Source organism: Thalassophryne amazonica, chromosome 23 (assembly GCF_902500255.1).
Source record: "Thalassophryne amazonica chromosome 23, fThaAma1.1, whole genome shotgun sequence".
NCBI classification, from domain to species: domain Eukaryota; kingdom Metazoa; phylum Chordata; class Actinopteri; order Batrachoidiformes; family Batrachoididae; genus Thalassophryne; species Thalassophryne amazonica.
Window position 1 is genome coordinate 23,928,839 of NC_047125.1, and position 24,654 is coordinate 23,953,492.

General features: G+C 46.1%; 1 protein-coding gene across 1 annotated transcript in view; it reads right to left on the bottom strand.

Moving 5' to 3' along the window:
- Positions 1–24,654, bottom strand: part of nlgn2a (neuroligin 2a) — a 328,641-nt gene that overhangs the window by 302,836 nt on the left and 1,151 nt on the right. The gene's annotated exons all lie outside the window — the stretch shown is intronic.

A 24,654-nucleotide genomic window follows, 5' to 3' on the forward strand; every position in this document is an offset into this window, starting at 1 on the left:
AAAAAAAGGAAAGGCATGGTGGGAGTTTAAAGCAAAACACAAAGTTCTGCTAAAGGAGGAAATGCACACCCAAAATATGATAAGCGACAGAGTAAGGAACCAAGAAACTCAAGTGCAGTCAAAAGCCAGAGGATGTTGAAGAGTGTGACTATAAGGCAGGCCTGCTCTATAATCGTCTTTAAGCGCCTCTTAATTGGGAAATTCTCTGAGCAGGCATCCGACACGCTGCCCCAGCCTATAGGTCAGACAGAAAGCAAAAGAGAGGGGAAATGGAAGGAAGGGGGTAATACCTTTAGAGACACAGTTGAGATATGTGAGGCTAATGACCTCCTCTCACTTACGTGCACCGCTGTGCCTTAATTCCTGCTCTCCTTTTTATGCTGCACTAATATATATATATATATATATATATATATATATATATATATATATATATATATATATATATATATATATATATATATATATATATATATATATATATATAATAGCAGCACTGGGTGTTGGTGGGGAGGAGAGAGCTCTGCGAGGCCCACTCCACAGGAATAATTTATGTGCATACTGATCGATGGGTTAATTAATTGGAGAGAGGAGAAAATACAGAGGGCAGGGCGAACCTGAGGAGCAAAGATGGCAGATGGGAGGCTGCAAGGCCAAAGACGGGTGGAATTTGAAAAGCTGCGCTGTTCGTTGTCAGAACCAAATCCTCCCATGCGCTTTATCAAAAGTTGACCACCAATCATTTTCTGATGAGAATTTCTTTGTGTTTGTGATGATGAGGAACTACTGGCTCACCTACTGGAATCAATACAACTCCACCTCTGCAGATGTGTTAGTGGTGCAAAACAAGTTGTCAAGAACACAATCTGTGGGGCAATCTTTCAAAGACCTTTGGAAAATCAATTCTGATATTTACCTGTCAACAAAATCACAAGAGGAGGAATACAGGCGTCAAACACACAGATACTCATCGGGCCGACAAGCACAACATCCACCCATGTTATTCTGACATCCAGAATGTGAAAAATATTTGCAATGAACAGGCTGGAGGTCACCTACTGAATGGGTTTAGTTCCCTCGAAAACAGCGCAGCATACTGAAGATCAACATGTATATTGTAATTCAAGAAATGTAGATGAATTTCAAAACACAAGAAAACCAGGTAAATGTTTTCTTTTGCAAAATGCATTCTATGCTATGCTAGTAGGGTCAAAACTGTTTCCACTCTGGGATTCTTGCTGGTGTGAACCAAAGTCCCAACCTCTGGTGTAGAAAAATGGAAGTCCAATCTTGCAGTTCTGTGAATGGCCTCTTGAGGCTCGCTCCAAAATCCAATCAATCAATCCCCCATGTTAAATTGTCCATCTTCATTAAACCTATGTGTGATGTTATGGAAGAACTGACCAGTACACACACACACACACACACACACACACACACACACACACACACACACACACACACACACACACACACACACACACACACACACACACACACACACACACACACAGGTAGGTAGGTAGGTAGGTCAGTCGACAAATAGATCAATTGATCACTGGTATGAACCACCACCCTCAATGACAACATAAAAACTCTAAAGGTGCTAAAATTCTCTCAAGCAGCATCTTGCCACAGATCATGAATGACTTAGGGATTGTTCATGTGGCTCAACTCGCAGCAACCAGGTGTAAGTTTCTTCGTAACTCAGCATCCAATTTTCAGTCAGAGCACAGAAAAAAGTGCCCTGGGCTGTCCACAGTGAAGTGCGGCCTAGGGCAAGGTGTAGACAATAAAAAAACAAATATTTGTTCCTCAAAGCAACAACTCAAGAGTTGTTACTCAGCCCGCCGCAGTGCGAAACGGTCCCAAACTCAAGCCAGGTGTGACAAGGCAAACAGCCACATAACTATCTCCGAAAGCTAATCGGAACAACGTCAATGTGTAGCAGCACAGAAGTAAACGCTTCCCTTGAATCTCCACCTCTTTCTCCTCTTGCCCTCTTCTTTCCAAATCCTTGGACCTTAAATCCAAATGGAAATTGATTGCGTCACCTGGGAAGCCATGTTTTCTTTCTTCCCAGGTAGCCCCCAAATCCCACTGCACATTCCGTGCCAAACACCAATGCATGCAAACCAACATCTTTGCAAAGTAATTTCACTACAGTGTGATTAAGGTTGCACTCCATTGCCCTGACTAATTAAGGTGACATGGCCCCATCTTTCCTCTGTTGGTGAACTGTTCTCCTGTTTCCAGGCCATTTATGAATTCCCATCCTTTGCAACTTCCTGCTAAATTCTCTTGATGCTTCTTTGACAGTGTAATCATTCCATCCCACTAAATTCTTCAATCTGATTCCTCGGACCACAAATTTGTCTCTTTTGTCGCTGCACTTTGATTCCTTCTTTCCTACATGTTGGCTAAACTGCAGTCCGGCAGCAGGGATGTATGAAGGGCACCACACTTGCAAGATGAGTCATTTTCACCAAGACACAGCAGCCTCGGGCTAGCAGGTGAGCGCACTAAGTAAAGTTCTGTGCGAGTCAGAACTGACATTTACCATGTGTACCTGATGTTGTGACATGCTACTGCTGCAAGTGTAGTCTGGAAAAAGCGACTGGTGTGAGGCGCCTGGCGCAGCAGTGAGCCGCACAGAATGGAATTTAGCCGTGCCTTCCTGCTGTAATTTATCAGCAGAGGAATTGCTTTCGCCTTGAGAGACAGTGTGAAGAGCCACAGATGAATGATTCAACCAACACACATTGTTTTGTGTGAAGGATGGTGGATACACATGCTGCATCCTTAAATATCGAGAAACCCGAAAGAAGAGTGCTCGCCGCTAAAACAAAAATCGAAGGAGAAAGGCATGCCAGAGGTTTTGATGCACCTGCTCTTGAGCAGAATCTTTTGCTATTGCGCGTGTTCCACGTGGGTGTTCCCATTCATCCCGAGGGCTGGTGGGTTTTTTTGTTTGTTTTTTTTTGCTGATAGTGACAAGAACAACGATGATCACTGTTTGCTTGGCATCATTGAGCGCGAAAGTAGAACGCTGCCATTCTGGTGCTCATTCATCAACGTTGCTCCTTTGCTTCCATGCCCTGCCAGCGCACGCGCGCGCACACACACACACACACACACACACACACACACACACACACACACACACACACACCAAGAACCTACTACACTGGAATGGGCCTGTCAAGGAAGCAACATCCTAATTTATTATGTAAGAACAGATTTATTCTTTTCATTAGCAACAACCACCATGACAGCTTAAGCCCTGCAACCGAACAATGCATCAAGCACAGCTAGACATCACACGGATTATACTTGAAATGCTTCATTTGTTCCAAGGAATAAAGGACTGTTATTCTTAAGGCTGATGAGCATATGTGCTAATACTATAAGAGACATTTTTTAGGGCTCAGGTGCTTTGCTTTAGGCTTTCATGATGACAACCTCAGATTCTCCTCAATCTTGGGTCACAGTAAATATTTACCACCAAAGTAACGTACACCAATGGTTTTTGCAATATTCCCATCAGTGACACTAAGAGAGGTCACCTGAGGTCACACTCAAAATGGCCACAAGGGGAAGTATGGTGTTGCAGCAGAAAAATCCTCTGCGGTGGGGGTTCCAGACAGTGGCCATGAGGGGTTGCTGAACACCCAAAATTACTGGTGTATTTTAGCGCCACTGGATGGACCACACCCTTCAACAAATTGATATGACTGCGCAGAGTGATGCATGTACAGGGGTGCACATAACTGGTACACAAAAATCAGGAATGCATAATGCCACTTGTGTTACTATGCGCCTTTGCGTACTTGACCAATCATCTCATCTAATCTTACACATGTTGCTTGTCAGCTACTGTCAGATGTCCAAAAAAGCAACAGACATTAAGCAGCGTCTTTGGCGTTTCACCACCTACAAAGAAACAGCAACTGGAGCCAGAGCCGAAGACTTTTTTCAGGAAAGTGGCTCCAAGATATGTAGTGGTTTGAAGCTAACGATGAGGGCACTGAAATGTGGTGCAAGATTTGACACTCACATCCACATCTAGCAAACAAAACAGGTGCATTTTATAAACGCTCATAGAATTTCAACTATCCTTTATTTAACAAACATGAAAAGAGCAAGGAGCACACGAATGTGGCGCAAACCACAGCGAATAAACAAGCTATCCAAGAAGAAATATCCATTCGCCCACTTACCAGATGGCGAGACAAGCTGAATGAAGAACAGCAGCAAGCTCTGTTTAATATTTTTCTCTTCGCCTTCCATAGAACTAAACACACATGTCCCATGTCTTCCTATTCTGAGGATGTTCCGTTACTGAAGAAGCGAGGAGTAAATCACAGCATTCATGTGAAAGGGGCACATGGCTCATGCAAAGCATCGCTCATACCATCAGGGAGGAGTTACGAGCCAAAGTGCAGTTGAATTTTGGGGGCTGCTTTGTGATGGATCTGGGGACATCACAAAAACTGAAAAGAAATCTTTTACATTGCATCTGTGTCCAGCACTGGAGCGTTTACCACGGACTTTCTTGGTCTGATTGAACTGGCTGCTGACCGAACCGCGCAGGCCATAACAGACGGACTTGTGAGACTTTTCCAGGACACAGGCTTGGATGACTGGACAACAAAGTTGGTCGCTGTGTACACAGATGGGACAACTGTCAACGGTGGTATGTACAACGGCGTTGTACCAAAATACCAAACGGTCCCCCCTAAAAATTGGTCCGCCCTGCCTCCACTGCATATGTGTCATTTGGGAGCACAACAGCTCATCTGAGACTGAGTATCTACACCCAAATCAATCAAATGGATTAATGGGATTATTAACCATCAGATGACAAGGTAAAACCTCTTCAATCATTCTAAAGTCAGTTTTAAGCAGAAACGAGGCCATTTTACGTAGAAAACGAGGCGATAATTAGCGAGTCGTTTCTAGTGCTGTGAAATGACGTAGGTGCCACAGCAGCTGCTGTGCGCACTGTCTTTTATTATGAAATAATGCTGAATTTATGTGGAAATGATTGTTGTACAGAAGCTTCAGATATCTGTCGCTGAGATAGATGATGACTGGAGAGCAGTTTTAAGCAGAAACAAGGTGATAATCGGCAAAACGCTGGCGACACTCAGAAATGACGCTTGCGCAGTGAAGGCAGGGTGGACCGATTTTTAGGGGGGACTGTTCGGTCTGCGACAACTGCAACTTGCTGCAGTTGGACACTCCCTTGTGCACATTCTGTGCACCGCACACACAGTGGAGAATTGCACAAAATCAGTTGATTGCAATGTTCCTTACTTACCTACAGTTTTATTTACAAAAAGTTCAAACAAAAAAAACTGCTGCACTGAAGAAGCTGTGTGAAGAAAATGGGATCTCCTTTGTGAAACTGGGTAAGTTTCATAATATCAGATGGTCTGCATGGAGGCATGAAACACGGTTAAAAATATCAAGACTATTATTGCCATCCATTAAAATGCAAATGGCTACAAGTGACAACAGTGACTTGCAGCATTTCTGCAGAGTGTTTGCAGTGCTTTCTGGCAAACATGCTTGACATTGGCAATATTTTGAAGACCATTTTGAAGACCACATCCACTAGATGTCAGAAAGAAAAGCTGACCATTGGAGAATGTAAGGATGAACTCATAAATTTTCAAAAGAACAGATGGCCTTGATCTACTAACAGCAGCGATGGTTGAGACCCACACAGTCTATAACAGTGACATCACAGGTTATGTGGGGGCTTCCACAGACTTGCACAAGATATTTTGGAAAGGACACGGTGACAGTCAATCAGAGTAGAGAGGCACCGTGACATCACTAGCTGGTCTTTCTCTGTGGTTGCTAATCCAATATGGCAGAAAACGCTCCAAAACCGCTAAGTTTACGTGTAAATCTAACATGATTCTCATATATTATGCCTAAGCTAGCGCAAAATAAACATTTGACGAGTTCAGATGCAAAACCCAATAAGTGTTTTGTTTTTTTTTTTGTTTTTTTTTTTTGAAATGTAGAAAAATTCAGTTGAAAATGGAGATTTAAAGGAAACCATATTCGGAAATGCACAGACTTTCATCAATAAAATGAAAACAGTTTGTTCAAATTCTTTTGTATTTTGCACACTGATGGTCCCCTTGACACCCAAGTACATGTCGGCCTCAACTAAAAATTTATGGTTTTGGAGATACTGGGTTTTGCATCTGAACTCTTCATTTCTAAATCTAAAAACGCTGTTTTTGTAACCTGATAAATCCCCGAAGTGATTTACAAGACATCTCACGAACATCAGCATGCACGGTATGTGTGTGTGCATCACCCACATTCAAAGGTACATTCCGGTCTTTTCAAAAGCTCATGCATGCGCACATGTATGCCCTCCTGCAGACACTGTTAAAAGGTAAATAAAATAGTCATTATGGAACCCCGCCAGATAAATATGTTCTCTTCATTAAAATGAGACATTTCTAAAATAAACCTACATTATAATGCTTAGATTTCAGGAGAAACTAAATTTTGTCTGTTTTATGAAATTTGGTGGGGGGGGGGGGGGGGGTCATGCCTCAATCAATGAATCTGACTTTTTCCATTTTTACCCAAGGCCAAAATATGGTCATCAGGTATTGTGAAGACTTTGCGTCCGTCCGTCCATGTGTCTGTGCTCAGCACAGGTCCAGTCCTATTACTGCCAGGGTGTTCAAATTCACAGGGACTATTCTTGGGACACAGACCTTGGACAAGTTCAAAGATGGCTAACCTTGGCCAATTTTAAGTGGTCAAAAGGTCATATTCTGTTTCCTAATTTTATGCTTATACAGCTGAGGGTATTTTAGCATTGCATTATATTTTAATGTAATGTCAGTTGTACAAGCCTGATATGAAGGTAAACAATTAATATTCAAAACATTCAAATATGTGGCTACTATTTAAAACGTAATGAGACAAGCCAAGAATTTATTTTTTTTAATTATTGAAATGTCTTTCATGTCAGTTCATCAAAGTCCAACATGTGGCATGAAAGTACACCATTAATACACTTTCTGTCAACTTTGGTGCCACTGAGTGGTCACCACCTTTAACCCCTCCAAGGACTTTTCTACTGCAACAGACAGAACATGTCATCTCCATCATAAACAAGCATAAATTTGGACAGTGAGTTGAAGATGATTTTGCACAAAAGGCGCTCAAAAATTTATACCTGACAATTTTGATCGCCACCTACAGTTGAAGCCCTTGACTTTCTAAGCTATGAATATTAAAATGGAAAATATCTGCCCTTGGAATGTAGGTTAGTACCACAAAACACTTAAAATAGTAGGCTGCCTGTGATTCTTGTCAAGGGCACTGGTGTGATGTTGATTCAGTGTTAGGTACTCCCTTTGAACCAAGGTATGGAGACAACCTGAGATGTCACGTCGCAGAGTGTCTGAGCCATTGAAAAAAATGCCTCTTAATATTGAAAAGGTAAGAGGCAGCTCATCGATTGCTCCTCCAGGCTTTAGTAACCCCGAGGAAACCTTGTCAGCAGGGACTGGTATCTCTGCATCCTCAAGTGACGGCATTAGCCGGCAGCAGTAGCCATGTCTGAAACCCAAATACGAAAAGCCTTCACCACTTATGTCAACAGACAGATATAAAATGGGTAACAACCTAGATTTACTGAGGGATCGCCACTGGCTATGCCACAAGAGAGGCTCATTATGGTTGAGTGACTGAGACCAGCGCTCTGCATGGATGTGAGTACAAGACCGCAAGTGCATGAGTGTGCGTTTTAAAGCAACTCTCATCATTATACAGTGTGGCCACAGTGATAACACTTCAGCGTTGGCCAGCAGGGCCACTGCTGCTGCCTATCCCAACATTACTATTCAACTGGTCCTCCTCTACCTAGTTGTTAGGGCTTCAGCTGTCAGCTCATACTAATACATGTGGTGGTGTGTCAGCTCATACTAATGTGTGTGCAACAGCGGCGAAGAGGCAATATATAGCAGATGTTAGGCTTGCAAAACAGTCACGGTGGTGTTGTACTGTTTTGGAATTCCTCTCTCTCTCTCCTTCTCCCGTGTACAGTAAGTTCCTTCACATTTTGGTTTTCTGAATGCCCTCTTCTTGCTATTCAGCTCGCTTCCTCTGCTCTTTCTGATTTCTGGTGACATCTGCGGTCACTTGACTTTCTGAGCACATTCTCGCTTCCTCCCCGCTGCATGTGTGTGGGGTAAAAGGGCAAGAACAGAGGCTTGCCAACCTGGCCGTCCCTAGACCCAATGACCTGGAGCTTGTTTGTGATGCGGATGTGCTACCGTAGCGCGCTCATGGGGATATGGCCATTACTGACCTTGAGATGCTGTTGCTATCATAACTTGCTCAATTTCTCCTTCTCCACCTCCCCGGTGATGGAGAGATGGAACGCACAGTGTGCATCGAGGACATGCTGCAGTGCAGCACATGCAGAGAGACGTCAGTCATTCATGACCCTTGATAGGATAATCAATTGCAGATATGGCTGGCCGGAAGAAAAAAATTGATTTTTTTTTTTTTCATGGAAGCATTAATCTGCAAAATTATGTTTCTGGGATATTTGTGCATAAACCCCCAGAACTATGATTGCTGATTGGTATTTGATGGGGGAGCAAATACACAAACAGCATTCCCATGAATACACACAAGGGGACTGAGCTGTACTACTCAGGGTAACCTTAATTCCAACACTGGCCAGAAAACAGGATGTATTTAATCTCCAGTTGTGAAGCACATCAAATCCATACCACTCTCCTATTCAGGACTTGACACAAAGCTTTGCAGTTTCACTGTTAATGGTATTCCTCAAAGATGAGTCGACACTGGTTTTAATATGTGCAGGTCTTCCTTTGTCAGGCGGGATATGGAAATATATCCAACCTGCTTCATCATCAAACTTGACAAGAGAGCTCGTACTTCAAGGCTGGCTGGTGGGTGATCACAGTGGTATCTCACTGTCTCCGTCTCTTCTTTTGACTTTTATCTCGTTGTGGAATGGAGGGGAAGTGCTCATTGATCGTGGCTGGTGGTCAGTCAGGTTCTGGCAGAGAACGCGAGGAGTGATGATGTGAAAGTTGTCGGTGGTGGCTGGAGACTTGTGGAAGTGAACATCAGGTTTCTTCTATCAAAAAAGGTGTTTCGACCTTGATCTAACCTTAATGAGCCCAATGGAGGCACTACGGCGCTGTTTGCTTCAGGTAGGTTGATGGTTGATGCAGGGGGTTTGCAGGCAAATGCAGGAGAATGGAGTAGGGAAGAAAATTTACACGATGTCCTCAGAATGAAAACTCAAATCCTGTGCACGCAAAGAATGGCAGTATTTACAATAGGAGTTTGTGAGATTTTATGAAACTACGGGGATTAGACCTCAGTCCCCCTCAGGCGGTACATGGGGCTTGATCCCCCAGAAGAAAATGTGTAGATTTTAAAGTTAAATGCATGAATCTGTTTTACTTTGAAAGCAATATTAACCCATTCTGCCCCAGTAGCAACAACTGCTGTTGAAGTGTATCACTGTCATGTTCTACTCACAATAAAAATCTCAAAGTTACTAATGCCACTTTTTCCACTTATAAATAATCTGGGCATAAACGGGTTAAGAAGGTAGAAGGATGAAGAACTCTGTGCTCTTGTAAACATTTGTACTCTCATCATAATTTAATCGCAAACACATTGGTTGTATAGATATGAATGATGATGACACGACACAAACAGTCACACCTACAAAGCATGACAAATGAGAGGGAGTTTACACAAAAACAACTGTACAAGTGGTGTGGAACAAGTTTAGAATTTACAAAATAAAAACACATGCCACATATGCCACTAATAAAAAGTATACTAAAAAAATGCACAAAAATCCCAAATTAAAGAGGTGATAATGCAGAAAAACAGGTGCAAATTATACTCCAGTGCAACTTGTACATGCTTTTTCCTGTCCAAGAGGTTTTAGTTAGTTTTTTATGGGGGGGGAGATGTGATATGACCTAAAATTCCTATTGCAGTATAAATTCAATCCCTTCATGGTAACAGTATATATCAAATAAATCAATAAATTAAAAAAAAAAAAAAAAAAAAAAACAGATAAAATGTAATTTTGAGAACATTTATTATGCAGATCTCAAAACTACAGCTACAATTTGCCAGAAGGTACATCTAAGATGTAAGCTTAGATTTGATGTTTTGGGGAAAGATTTAAATAAATGTATTTATGGTTGGGTGAGCGGCTGAAGTTTCATCTCTTGAACACTAGATCGGACACCTGCTCTGAATACAAGAAGCGTTTTCAGGACGGTCACAGAGCACTTTTCCTCTTTTACAAAACTTAACAAGAAACCACCAAAAAATTAATAAAAATACTTAATTTATTCATATTTGAAGTCAGTCTGTGTAAATTGTCATTCTCTGATTTTGTCTTTCTGTTCCAGTTAAAAAATCCTTGCATTATTTAACGTGGAGCTTTCTCAAATGTTTGGTTCAGGGCGCGACGGAGCAGTCCGCCTCCACCCGGAGGGTCTTGCTGAAATAAATAAACAACGGCTTTGCAAATATTGCACGTTCCTGTTTTGGCTTTGTGGTGTTCAGCGACAGAACTGCTAAGTACGGAAGACACTCAGGAGTCTCACATGAACACTCTCAGTGACAGACATGCCTCAGCTCAGAACCCACCCCCCCGCACTCTGCAGGGAAGGAGCCGGCGCTTCACAGAGGAGTTTTCCTGGATCGAAAAACTCTGTAGGCAATATCGCGATTAGTCGGTGGAGTCCAAATCTCTACCGTAGACCTAATTTACACCGTGTACCATTTAAACCGGATATATCGTGCACCCCTGGGGGGTGGGGGGTTTGGACAGGTGCACTTCATACTCCAGTGCGACTTATGCTCTGGTACATCATTATTGTCCTGTACAACTTTGCTGAATAAAAAATAACGTTTTAGCCAAAAACAGTGATGAATGTACCAAAGTACAACAATTTGGAATTTGGTGATATTTGGTGGCATTAAAATGAGCTCCTATCCCCCACTCGTAGTTTGTTGGTTCGTCAAGTCTATTTGGTGCATACTCCTGCGCAGTTAGTCGCAGTAATGCACCAACAGGTTTGCAATCAGGCTGGATCTTCAATCCAATAAGAAGATGTTAATGTCATGCTAACTTAGCTAATGTTAGATTACTTATCAATGATAACTTCTGAAATGAGGTAATCATCACACGCTGACAATCTGACTTGTGCAGAACTGCAGCAGATACTGTAAAGTTAAAATTGTTGAGGTTAGATACTAATAACTGAATGTTCTGTTGATGTTTTGATTGCAGCTCTGTGTTTCCAGCATGTTTGTTTGTGTCAGCATGGGCTCAAACAGTGGAGAGGAGGTGGACACGGAAGGTGCTGACTGACTGATGCCTCGCTGAAGCACAACGGTGAAAACCTTTCATGTTTAGTGAAACTGTGGCGGGACAAATGAGACTATGGCGGGCTACCAAAGTCTACGCTGTGAATGCAAAACCGTGCGGAAAAATGCGGCAACACTGAAAACAGGAGCAATACGATGGCAGAGACAAAGAGATGATAGATGGCGCTGGGACTCGTAATAGCTCTAACGTCTCGTCTCCATCGTGAACCCTGGAGCGCAAAGATCTCATTCAACAGGCTCAGACAAAGGAGAGACATGGGCCGCTGTGCAGGGACTGTGGAGTATCAGCATTAAAACAAAACTGACATGCTAACATCCCAAGAAGACGGAGGCACTTGTCCCAGAGAACAATCCTCAACAATTCACCATTTTAATAACTCCAAATTAAACTACACCGGCACTGCAAATGAAAAACAAACAAAGGCAGCTGCAAAATGTTAATAATTTTCACACAACGACAAATACTCCAGTATATAGGCCTCATTTTATAAACACAGACATTTTACTGTTGCATTTTCTATTCAGGAAACTGCACAGCACCAGAGGGTATTGCTTAGCACCTTTATGATCAGAGGTGGGAGAAAAATGCAGCCAACAGCAGTTTAAGTATTGCAGCCGTCGATATGGTATTGTCAGTTGTTTTTTTGATTAATGCTGCAGCCTTACCATGCACTAGAATGCACTCAAACCCGTGAAAACAGACCAAACTAGAGTGTTGGGAAGGTGTCGTAGCACGGACCCACAACAGGGGGCGCAAATGAACGGACAATGAGTAAGCCAAAAGGTAACAATTTACTGTTGTGACAATACACAACTAAATATACAGAAATTGCAAAGTCAATTAACACCAGGTGACGTGTGGGCAGGCTCGAAGATAGAAGACCCCGACGAGAGAGAGGCCGCGTCCCACACGGCCTCCACCACCAACGGTCTGAAGAACACCGGAGCCGCCAAGTCCCGAATCCCCAGGTGACCTCTGTCTTCGGCTGTCGACCCTGGTACTGCTGGCAAAAAGCAGAGACAAGATGAATGAGTGTAAATCCTTACACTCAGTGGTCTACAGTCTGTACACAGTTAGGAGGAGGACCTCCACCTCCGAATCACACACTCGTGCAGCTCCTAGTGTAACCACTTATCTGTAGCGCAGTCGTCGTCGTCACGCTACACGCCAATTCCCAGATAAGGGCGAACACCACAGGATACCGGCTGCAACAGAAGTTCAGAATCCACTCAATGATATGAGTCAGCAGAGAAGTTACCTCTCGGTAGTCGATTTCTCGGCGGGGAGGTGGAGTTGCAGTCCGGCTTAAGTACTGGTGTAGATGAGTGACAGCTGGTGTGATGAGTGACAGCTGTCACTTCCTCTGGGTCTGGCGCCCTCTCGTGCTTGGAGCCCGCACTCCAAGCAGGGCGCCCTCTGGTGGTGGTGGGCCAGCAGTACCTCCTCTTCAGCGGCCCACACAACAGGACCCCCCCCTTAACGGGCGCCTCCTGGCGCCCGACCGGGCTTGTCCGGGTGACGTCTGTAGAAATCGGCCAGGAGGGCCGGGTCCAGGATGAAGCTCCTCTTCACCCAGGAGCGTTCTTCAGGTCCATACCCCTCCCAGTCCACCAGATATTGGAACCCCCGCCCTTACGATGGACGTCCAGGAGCCTGCGGACCGTCCAAGCAGGCTCCCCGTCGATGAGCCGGGCAGGAGGCGGCGTGGGTCCAGGTGTACAGAGGGGCGCGGTGTGGTGTGGTTTGAGACGGGACACGTGGAAGACAGGGTGGATCCGCAGCGAAGCCGGGAGACGGAGCTTCACTGCGGCCGGGTTTATGATCTTGAGGATAGGGAACGGTCCAATGTATCTGTCCTTCAACTTGGTTGAGTCCACACAGAGGGGGATGTCCTTTGTTGACAGCCACACCTCCTGCCCGGGTTGGTACGTGGGGGCCGGGGACCGTCGGCGGTCTGCATGGGACTTGCCCCTCGTCCGGGCCTTCAACAGGGCAGAGCGGGCGGTCCGCCACACCCGGCGACATTTCCGAAGGTGGGCCCGGACCGAGGGCACACCGACCTCTCCCTCCACCAGCGGGAACAATAGGGGCTGGTACCCCAAACACACCTCAAAAGGGGAGAGGCCGGTAGCAGACGAAACCTGGCTGTTGTGGGCATACTCGATCCAGGCCAGATGGTGACTCCAGGCCGCCGGATGTGCGGAGGTGACACACCGAAGGGCCTGCTCCAATTCCTGGTTGGCCCGCTCTGCCTGGCCGTTGGTCTGGGGGTGGTACCCGGACGAGAGACTCACGGTGGCCCCCAGCTCCTTGCAGAAACTCTTCCACACCTGTGAAGAGAACTGGGGACCACGATCTGAGACGATGTCCGACGGTATCCCATGCAGCCGCAAGACGTGGTGAACCAGGAGGTCTGCTGTCTCCTGGGCCGTCGGGAGCTTCGGGAGGGCCACGAAGTGGGCCGCCTTGGAGAACCGGTCCACTATCGTGAGGATTACGGTGTTGCCCTGGGACGGCGGGAGGCCCGTGATGAAATCCAGGCCGATGTGAGACCAGGGGCGATGAGGCACTGGCAGGGGTTGGAGGAGGCCCGTCGTCCTCCGATGGTCTGCCTTGCCCCTGGTGCAGATGGTACAGGCCTGGATGTAGTCCCGGACGTCGGTTTCCAGGGACGCCCACCAGAAGCGCTGCTGGACTACTGCCACGGTCCTACGCACTCCGGGATGACAGGAGAGCTTGGACCCGTGACAGAAGTCCAATACGGCAGCTCTTGCCTCTGGTGGGATGTACAGTCTGTCCTTGGGGCCAGTCCCCGGGTCCGGGCTCCTGGTCAGGGCCTCCCGGACGGTCTTCTCCACGTCTCAGGTAAGGGCGGCCACGACAGTGGACTCGGGGATGATGGTCTCGGTGGGGTTCGACAGCCCCGCTTTGGCTTCTTCTTCGTGCACCCGGGACAAGGCGTCTGATTTTTGGTTCTTGGTCCCGGGGCGATATGTAATCCGGAAGTCAAAGCGCCCGAAGAACAGAGACCAGCGGGCTTGCCTGGGGTTCAGCCGCTTGGCGGTCCGGATGTACTCCAGGTTCCGATGGTCAGTGAAAACCGTGAAGGGCAACGAAGCCCCCTCCAGCAGGTGTCTCCACTCTTCAAGAGCCTCCTTCACCGCAAGAAGTTCCCGATTGCCAACGTCATAGTTCCGTTCAGCTGGGGTCAACCTGCGGGAATAAAAGGCACAAGGATGGAGAACTTTATCAGCCTCCACGCTCTGGGACAGCACGGCTCCTATCCCTGAGTCAGAGGCGTCCACTTCTACTATGTACTGGCGATCAGGATCAGGCTGCACCAGAACTGGTGCAGTTGAGAACCGGCGTTTCAACTCCTGGAACGCGGCTTCGCACCGATCCGACCAGGTGAAGGGGACCTTGGTGGAGGTCAGGGCAGTCAGGGGGCTAACTACCTGACTGTAACCTTTGATGAACCTCCTGTAAAAATTTGCAAAGCCGAGGAACTGCTGTAGTTTCCTGCGGCTTGTTGGTTGGGGCCAATCTCTCACCGCCGCAACCTTAGCCGGATCAGGGGCGACGGTGTTGGAGGAGATGATGAACCCCAGGAAGGACAAAGAAGTGCGGTGGAACTCGCACTTCTCGCCCTTCACAAACAGCCGGTTCTCCAACAACCGCTGTAGGACCTGACGTACATGCTGGACATGGGTCTCAGGGTCCGGGGAAAAGATAAGTATATCGTCCAGATATACGAAGACGAACCGATGCAGGAAGTCCCGCAAGACGTCGTTTACCAAAGCTTGGAATGTCGCGGGGGCGTTAGTGAGGCCGAACGGCATGACCAGGTACTCGAAGTGACCTAACGGGGTGTTGAATGCCGTCTTCCATTCGTCTCCCTTCCGGATCCGAACCAGGTGGTACGCATTTCTAAGATCCAATTTCGTGAAGATTTGGGCTCCATGCAGGGGCGTGAACACTGAATCCAACAGAGGTAACGGGTATCGGTTGCGAACCGTGATCTCGTTCAGCCCTCTGTAATCAATGCATGGACGGAGTCCGCCGTCTTTCTTGCCCACAAAAAAGAAACCAGCACCCATCTGGGAGGTGGAGTTCCGGATCAGCCCGGCAGCTAAGGAGTCCCGGATGTAGGTCTCCATTGATTCGCGTTCCGGACGTGAGAGGTTGTACAACCTACTGGACGGGTACTCAACACCCGGGACTAAATCGATGGCACAATCATACGGTCGGTGCGGAGGAAGAGTGAGCGCCAGATCTTTGCTGAAAACGTCAGCAAGATCATGGTACTCCTCTGGCACCGCCGATAGATTGGGGGGAACTTTGACCTCCTCATTAGCTGTAGTGCCGGGGGGAACCGAGGATCCTAAACACTCCCGGTGGCAGGTTTCGCTCCACTGCGTCACAACCCCGGACGGCCAATCGACCCGGGGATTGTGCTTCACCATCCATGGAAAGCCCAAAATCACTCGGGAGGTAGATGGTGTTACATGGAACACTATCTCCTCCCTGTGATTCCCAGACACAGCCAAGGTCACTGGTTGTGTCTGATGTGTGATTAATGGAAGAAGAGTGCCATCTAGTGCTCGCACCTGCAATGGTGCCGGCAGAGCCACCAGAGGGAGCCCTACTTCCTTTGCCCATCTGCTGTCCAGCAGATTCCCTTCTGACCCCGTGTCTATCAGTGCTGGGGCGTGAAGGGTTAACTCCTCACAAAGGATTGTTAGTGGGATTCGTGCCGATCTGCGGGGTCTTTCCGCGTGTGTGTTATGGCCCACCCTTAGCCCAGATTCTAAGGATGGGCGTTGTAGTTTGACCGTTCAGGGCAGTCCCTCTGCATGTGCTCACAAGAGCCGCAGACAAAACACTCCCCGCGGGCCAGTCTCCTTTGTCTGTCATTTAATCTTACTTTGGCCCTGCTCATGTCCATAGCCTCCTCAGCAGGGGGAGCTGTAGCCCCACGGGGCTCTCTGGCAGTGAAGCGTGGGGACGACGTCGCCTTGTCGGAACCGGAAGGGGGAGGGACGGCTCGTACCCGGTCACGCCCCCCGGCCTGCTCCCGACGATGCTCATTCAAACGGTTGTCCAAGCGTATAACCAAATCGACAAGCCTGTCAAAATCCCGCGGTTCCTCCTTAGCCAGTAGGTGCTCCTTGAGGACCGGTGACAGTCCATTTACGAAGGCGGCGCGGAGCGCAACGTTATTCCAGCCGGACCTCGCTGCCGCGATGCGGAAGTCGACTGCATACTCGGCTGCGCTACGGCGCCCCTGTCTTATCGACAGCAGCACATTTGAAGCGGTCTCGCCTCTGTTGGGATGATCAAACACTTGTTTGAACTCCCGTACAAACCCAGTATAAGACATTAGGAGCCGTGAGTTCTGCTCCCAAAGCGCCGTAGCCCATGCGCGTGCCTCTCCTCGAAGCAGATTAATAACATAAGCTACCCGGCTAGCATCTGATGCGTACATGACAGGGCGCTGTGAAAAGACGAGCGAACACTGCATGAGGAAGTCCGCGCACGTCTCGACACAGCCCCCGTACGGTTCCGGAGGGCTTATGTAAGCTTCAGGGGATGGTGGGGGGGTTTGTTGAACGACCAGTGGTACGTCTGATTCAGACCCAGGACCAGCCAGAGGAGGAGCTGCAGCAGCGCCCTGATCGTGCGCTTCCACCCTGGCGGCGAGAGCCTCCACTCTCCGATTAAGGAGGACATTCTGCTCGGTCACTAAATCCAACCGAGCCGTGAAGGCGGTTAAGATCTGCTGCAGCTCACCCAACACGCCTCCCGCTGACGTCTGCGCTCCTGGCTCTGCCATTGGCCGTTCACGCTCGAGCTGACGCCCCTCAGAATCCATGACGATTGGCCGAGAAATCCTGTTGGGAAGGTGTCGTAGCACGGACCCACAACAGGGGGCGCAAATGAACGGACAATGAGTAAGCCAAAAGGTAACAATTTACTGTTGTGACCACACACAACTAAATATACAGAAATTGCAAAGTCAATTAACACCAGGTGACGTGTGAGCAGGCTCGAAGATAGAAGACCTCGACGAGAGAGAGGCCGCGTCCCACACGGCCTCCACCACCAACGGTCTGAAGAACACCGGAGCCGCCAAGTCCCGAATCCCCAGGTGCCCTCTGTCTTCGGCTGTCGACCCTGGTACTGCTGGCAAAAAGCAGAGACAAGATGAATGAGTGTAAATCCTTACACTCAGTGGTCTACAGTCTGTACACAGTTAGGAGGAGGACCTCCACCTCCGAATCACACACTCGTGCAGCTCCTAGTGTAACCACTTATCTGTAGCGCAGTCGTCGTCGTCACGCTACACGCCAATTCCCAGATAAGGGCGAACACCACAGGATACCGGCTGCAACAGAAGTTCAGAATCCACTCAATGATATGAGTCAGCAGAGAAGTTACCTCTCGGTAGTCGATTTCTCGGCGGGGAGGTGGAGTTGCAGTCCGGCTTAAGTACTGGTGTAGATGAGTGACAGCTGGTGTGATGAGTGACAGCTGTCACTTCCTCTGGGTCTGGCGCCCTCTCGTGCTTGGAGCCCGCACTCCAAGCAGGGCGCCCTCTGGTGGTGGTGGGCCAGCAGTACCTCCTCTTCAGCGGCCCACACAACATAGAGGTTTGAAATGACATTAAGATGATTTATTGTTCCTAATATAAACTGCAAGGACACACTTAAAAAAACTAACAAAGGATTGTTTTGCACCAAGTAAATGAACCGGCTATAATGGAATTGAACAGAGGAGTAAATTAATGTGCAGCAGCTACTGTTTAAATATTGAAGGGACTACAGAGCATTCTCATCATGGAGGTGACAGCGGGCATCCAAAAAATTTGGAGAGGCAGATTCCCATGAACACACGGCTGCATTTTCTAAAACAAAAGAATATTCATCGTCACCCTATTCTGATTCATCAGAGGCCACTATTTAAACACAGCCCATCAAAAGACAACTGCAAAGTCTCGGGGAAGTGATCACATTCTTTCAGCGGTGCTGGAAACATATTTCTGTGTGATCAAAAGGTATGACAAACACATGGTCCCTTCTTCAACTGAACCACTGCAGTAAGACGGAAGATAAACAACAGTGCCTCCCCGAGGACACTTGCGCTCAGCCAGCCTTGTGCTACTAATTGATAGCGTCTTTGCTAAACAAACATTTAATTTCAATGAGCATTCATCAGATGAGTCTCCAGTTATCGAGACGTCAGGTGCCACAATCTCAATGATTTTTCCCCCCGCATCAGTGAACACAGATGACATTTAATCGCTAATATCAGCAATCAAATGCTGTCATTTTTTAACATGCCAATTAACTAGAGATTCTGTTGTCACTGATTTATCTTCACTACAGCAGGGACATAAGAGCCGGGACGGTGTGAAAACGTGACGGTCAGTTCTGCTCAGCCCGCCACACCACTAGCTTGCATCTGTTGACTGCTCAGTGACCTACACTAGGGGCCATCAATCTAAGCGGCAACACGCTTTGAGCTTGCAGTTTTTCTGAACCTTGCCTCCACTGGATTGCATACGGGAATGATTTGAGGGTCATCATGCGCATTTCACTGGAACACATACACTGTATCGCTCTAATTATCCCTGAGGATGCTCCGCCCTCTGAACAATAGCATTAATTTTAAATTAAAGTTAGGCACAAAACTGTGCCAACACATAGCGCTGGTATTTTTTTTGGAACAGAGCATAAATCTACCATCCACCACAGCAGCTATAAGGTCTGTATTTGCACATACCACCAGTAATACAGGGTTCGGTATGAATGTTTGTCCGACTGTGCAGAACAAGTAGAAAGTAGTTTGTTATGTTGTCCGAATTTACAGAGGTCATATCCTTCATTTTCTCTACAACACTAAAGCCCCGTTTACACATAGACGGTTTTGTCGGCGGGTAGTATGTAGACTGAAGTTCGCGGTAGTTCCAGCTGTTTTCGCAGTGGAAAGGGGCGGAGCATTTCGCCAGCATTTTGACTGCCGTACTAGCCGCAAATACGCGGATAAAACGCCACTAAATCCGCCGAATAAAGTGCTGTTTTGACGCCGTAGCATCCGGCACACGTCAGGCAACGGGGGTTAATACCCAGTTCTATCCTTTACAATCGCAGGTTAAGATGCGCGTGAGAACGGTGGTGTTCTGCTGCCGCCGATAATGCCCTGTGTACCGCTGGATTTATCCAGGCAAATCCTACCTTACTCCAGGAACTTTTGCATATAGGCACCGCCCCCAGAGTATAATAGGCTGAAGCAGCAGGAATACATGCCTCTGTCACTGCAGGGGGAGGGAGAGCATACTCAGCCTTTTCTTCTCCTTCCTTTTCCCCCTCCTCAATGTGTTGCTCCGTCTCCACCACAGGGCTACCCTCTGCTTCTGAACCAGACCTCTTGGTAAGTCCTTGCCACTGCCAATTTTCTTTTAGGAGGCATACTGGAGCTTCTCTGCAAAAATATCTGGAGCTGGCCGTGAGTGAGAGGCCCGCATGCAGCGCGCTAGCGTTTTTATATTGACCGCCGCCTATCGGCCGTTTGGAACGCTGTTAACCGGGAGATGGCGTTTAGAACGGTGTACTGTCCGCTAGCGCCGCCATTTTGTCTGCCTCTGTCGCTGGTTAAAACGCCCTTGAGGACGCCGATGTGGGTTCTATCGCCATTTTACACGCCGTTGATTAGGGATACAATGCCGGCCGCCAATTATGGCGGTGTAAACTGCGGCACTACAGGAAGGGGCAGGATGAAACGGCGATTAAAAAGTATCAAACGCCATTGTTTGCGTTGTCTCTGTCGTCACGCAAATTCTCCGGGAGCGCTCCCTGGAATTATTCGACATGTTGAATAATTTTTTTCGACGATTCCCGGTAAAGCCGGAACTAAGCCACGCCCCTTAGTGCCAGCGTTAACAACGGAGTGTGATCCTTAAGACGGCCAAAAACTCTTCCGGGACGCTTCCGGGAGCTCTTACCGTCTATGTGTAAACGGGGCTTAACAAAGAACTCATCGACAAACAACTCCCATTATAATTCTCTTCTCACAATGATGTCCCAACATATTTATCTTTCTTCAGGAGTTTTCATGTCCCTCCTCCAGCAAATGTGCAAAACACAACACAAAGTTGCGTACTTACAAAACCACCAATGGATTGTGCACTTGTGGCGACTCAGTAGAAGGAATTTAACAGCAAGGAACAATGAAGAACATGGATCAGTGATGGTCAATTGCTTCACCGATCAGTGAATTGCTTCACTCAAACCTACTTTACGTCAAGCTTAATTTAACAGTTCATTAGAGACTACTGATAGCTACTGGTCAAATAATGTATAGTACGCCACACTGGACAATACCTGTTACAGCAAGCAATATTATAGTCATTACAGATCTGAGATTAGATAAAATTAGGACTCATCAATGTCATCAGAATCGATGTATTCACTCACAAACATTTCCCAGGATGATATCGACACAAGATTACAATGTTAAAATTTTCAGCTGGTTTACCAGTCCTATCAGTACACCATCCGCCAAGGCTGTGAAGTGCAGGGATACTAATTTTAAATAAAACTTAAATGCTTTTGTGTGAGCTCTGTCTCTACTGACACCTTGATCTTAATATGGTAAGAGATTTTTTTTTTTAAATCAGAGCTGCCCCAATGTCAGACCAGCTCATAGACAAGAGATGACAGGAACTCGTTCCAAAATTTTCAATTCTTCGGAACTGAATACCTCAGACATTATTAATTCCTCTCATCAATGCCGCGGCACTGTTCTAATAAATTGGTGTTTCAGTGTCAGGGAATCGGCTGTATTAATGTCACATCTATCTATATCGGAACAGGAAGATTGATAAGGGAATTGGCCCGATAATCAGAATCAATAACAGAACTGGTATTTAGAACATCTCATCAATTCCCAAGACTAGTCATGGGAATTGATGACTCCTCAGTGTTTCCAGTCATCCACCAATAAGACAAAAAAATAAAAAATAAAATAGCTATTTAGCACATGGATGGTCATTTTTTCCCCCTGGCCTCCGTCCCCCCCGCCCCCACAGAAGACACATCCCTATCTGCTATATAGGCCAACCAAGGAAAGAAGCCAAGCCGAGCTGCCTTCCCCTTCGATACCACAGATAAGAACAGAGGTCTTCTTGTCCCTGTTGAATTCTACCATCTAGCAGGCCTTGCTGATCCGAATGCCACACAACACCAGCCACAGCATATAAATGTGCCCCATTCTTTGTGCTCTGTGTGTGTGTGTGTGTGTGTGTGTGTGTGTGTGTGTGTGTGTGTGTGTGTGTGTGTGTGTGTGTGTGTGTGTGTGTGTGTGTGTGTGTGTGTGTGTGTGTGTGTGTGTGTGTGTGTGTGTGTAAGACAGCATTTAGTTCTCATGGAAATGGAGCTTCATGGACACTTTCACAATAAAAATTCCAAGGGGAATTCAAAAGGATGATTCCACTGGTAAACCAGTATTGTGTGCACATTATTTTAACCGCTAGTCTGTGGCAAAAACAGGGTTTTACAGCAAAATATCCTGTCCACTCTTCAAAAAATGCACCAAACAGCATGTGCATGTGACTGCAGTCTCAGCAAAGCATCAAAAATGTGCAAATTCTACAAAAAGACATAGAAACAGGCTGCGCCTGTCTGAATAGCAGGCTGTGTTTCTGGTTCCACTGTTTTGCAAGTTTTGCATCTAGGTCCTCATTATGGAAAAACAGACTATGCATCTTCTCCGGAAATGAGGTAAAGCTTCATGAGATGAAGCATGAATCATTCACAACAGGTATGACAGAAATGGATGGAAATACATTCAGGATAAACAAGCTGGAAAATTACAGTGGTTGCATCATATTTTAGATGGACAACTGTCTGTTTTGGCACCCTTTCTGCATAAATCTTCCTTCATTAGTATGTCATGAAAGGCATATTTTCACGTTAATTTAGAAAAGCTTTATTTTTTAAAAACAGCAGGCCTTTCTCAAATTGAAAGTGGTTATTTTGTAGTTTTACAACCCAATATCCGAGTCCACAAAAAACATCAAACAGGAAATGAACAATGAACAAGAGCAATCCGAGATTTCTGACGTCCGCCAATCCGGATCTGGATCACCTCCAAAATTCAGTGGAGTCTTCCATGCCCTAATATCTATCTGTGCTGCAAATTTGGTGAGAAGCCATGAAGTAGTTTTGACGTAATCCTTCAAAGTCTATATAAATTGAAATCTTGATCCAAAATCCGGATCCGGATCACCTCCAAAATTCAGTGGAGTCGTGAAATTTGGTGAGAATCTGTGAAGTAGTTTTTATGTAATCCCTCAAAGCCTATATAAGGTGAAGTCTTGATCCAGTATCCAGATCCAGATCACCTCCAAAATTTAATGGAGTCTTTCATGGCCTAATATCTATCTATAGTGACAATTTCGCCAAAATCCGTGCAGTTTTGACGGAATCCTGCTAAAGGACCGACAAATAAATAAATGAACGCCAATGATTTTATTCCATCCTTGGCGGCCATAATAAAAAACTCATCAACAAGAGGTTCTTGTTAAACAGGATAGTTCACAAAAAAAAAAAAAAAAAAAAATTCTGCTTGAAAGTTTAAGGGTCAGCATAAGATACTGTGTAATCTGTGTGTCCACGTCCAAACCTGTGAAGACTCCCAAATCCCATCCACCTATACAGCTGTATCTTATATGGTTTATTCATGTTCAGATCATATTGTATTTCCAATATACTATAAAATAATCAAATATATTCCAATAATGTGTGTGACTTCCCAATTTCCACTGTGTGAATCCAAAAGCAGCCACACGCAATTTTGGAAGTGGCACCATTTTGAAAGCACTGTTCAAATGTCAAGACTTTTTGTGCAGTTCAGAGAACTTAAACACCAACCTGAAAACTACTTAAGAGACAGTGATTTGCAAGGTCACTCGGCATTTAAAATGTCATCTTGGAGACTTGTTTGGAATCCAGAGTTGTGCAGCCCCCTTCTGGAAGTGCCAGCCATGTTCAGAAGTTCATAAGCTTCCTATTTTGTCCACCCTCCAATACTGCACAGAAGATATACAAAGCGAACATCTGCACAGGTAACGTTCATTTTCTTAACCTGCTTATTCCAGTTAATTGGGTTAGAGGCAGGGTGCCCCCCCTGGACAGGTCCTCGGTCTATCACAGGGCTGGTTTTTATATGTTCCACACAATAACAGAAGGTGGAGTAATAGGAATTGTTTTCTTCTTCAGAAATTAGGCGGCACTTCTACACAGGTGCTGCATGCTTCTGGAATTGGAACATCTAAGCTGATGTCTCAGCTGTCAAGCAACCTTACAAGTCACATTCTCTTAAATGGCTTTGAGTCAGGGTATGTACAAAAAAAAGTCAAAATATTTTGTGCACTTCTCAAAGTTATGCATGATACTAGAATTCTGGTAAGGTCTGGGGCCACTTCCAGAAAAGGACCAATTCAGACATTGCACAGAAAATGTACCCAGTGTCCGGCTGCTGTTTACCTGCATGCAGAGGTGGAAAACCCCTGGCTTCAGTGAGTAAAAGTCCTACCACATATTTGTTCTATCCACCCACTAAACCAGCTGATTCTAATTAGTTCAACTCTCCTCCTATGTAGGTGAGCTAATCAGTGAAATCACCCATTTTAGGTGCACAGGTTGAAGCCAGGGTTTTGTACATCTGCACATGTGTCTCCAAGTCTGGTGGCAAACTGCCAATACCTGTTATGGGTATAAAGGTTGACTTGTGCAGGCTCAGTTGTACTTGCAATATCCCTTTTCACTGATTATGAGCACAAAGATAAACTCTAAATTTATTTATTTAGTAATTTATTTATTTTGCACTCCTGAATCTGACCACCATGCTGCACACTTTTGTTTTTTAAAACAAGGCTCAAAACCTGATGTCTCAACTGCCAAGCAACCTTGCAAATTACTTTAGCCAAAATGGTTTCCACTTTGGGTTTAACTGGTATGAAATACTTAAAAAGCATGAAAATCTGAACAATACTTCCACTCTTGGAACTGTCAGCCAATGCCACAATCATAGTCCTATGTAATACATGTGTTGTTTGCAGTTTGCAAGCCAAGGCCAAGTTTTTGTTGTTGTTTTATCCAAATTCAACCACCAAATGTAGAATTGCTTCTCGTGTCAGAAGG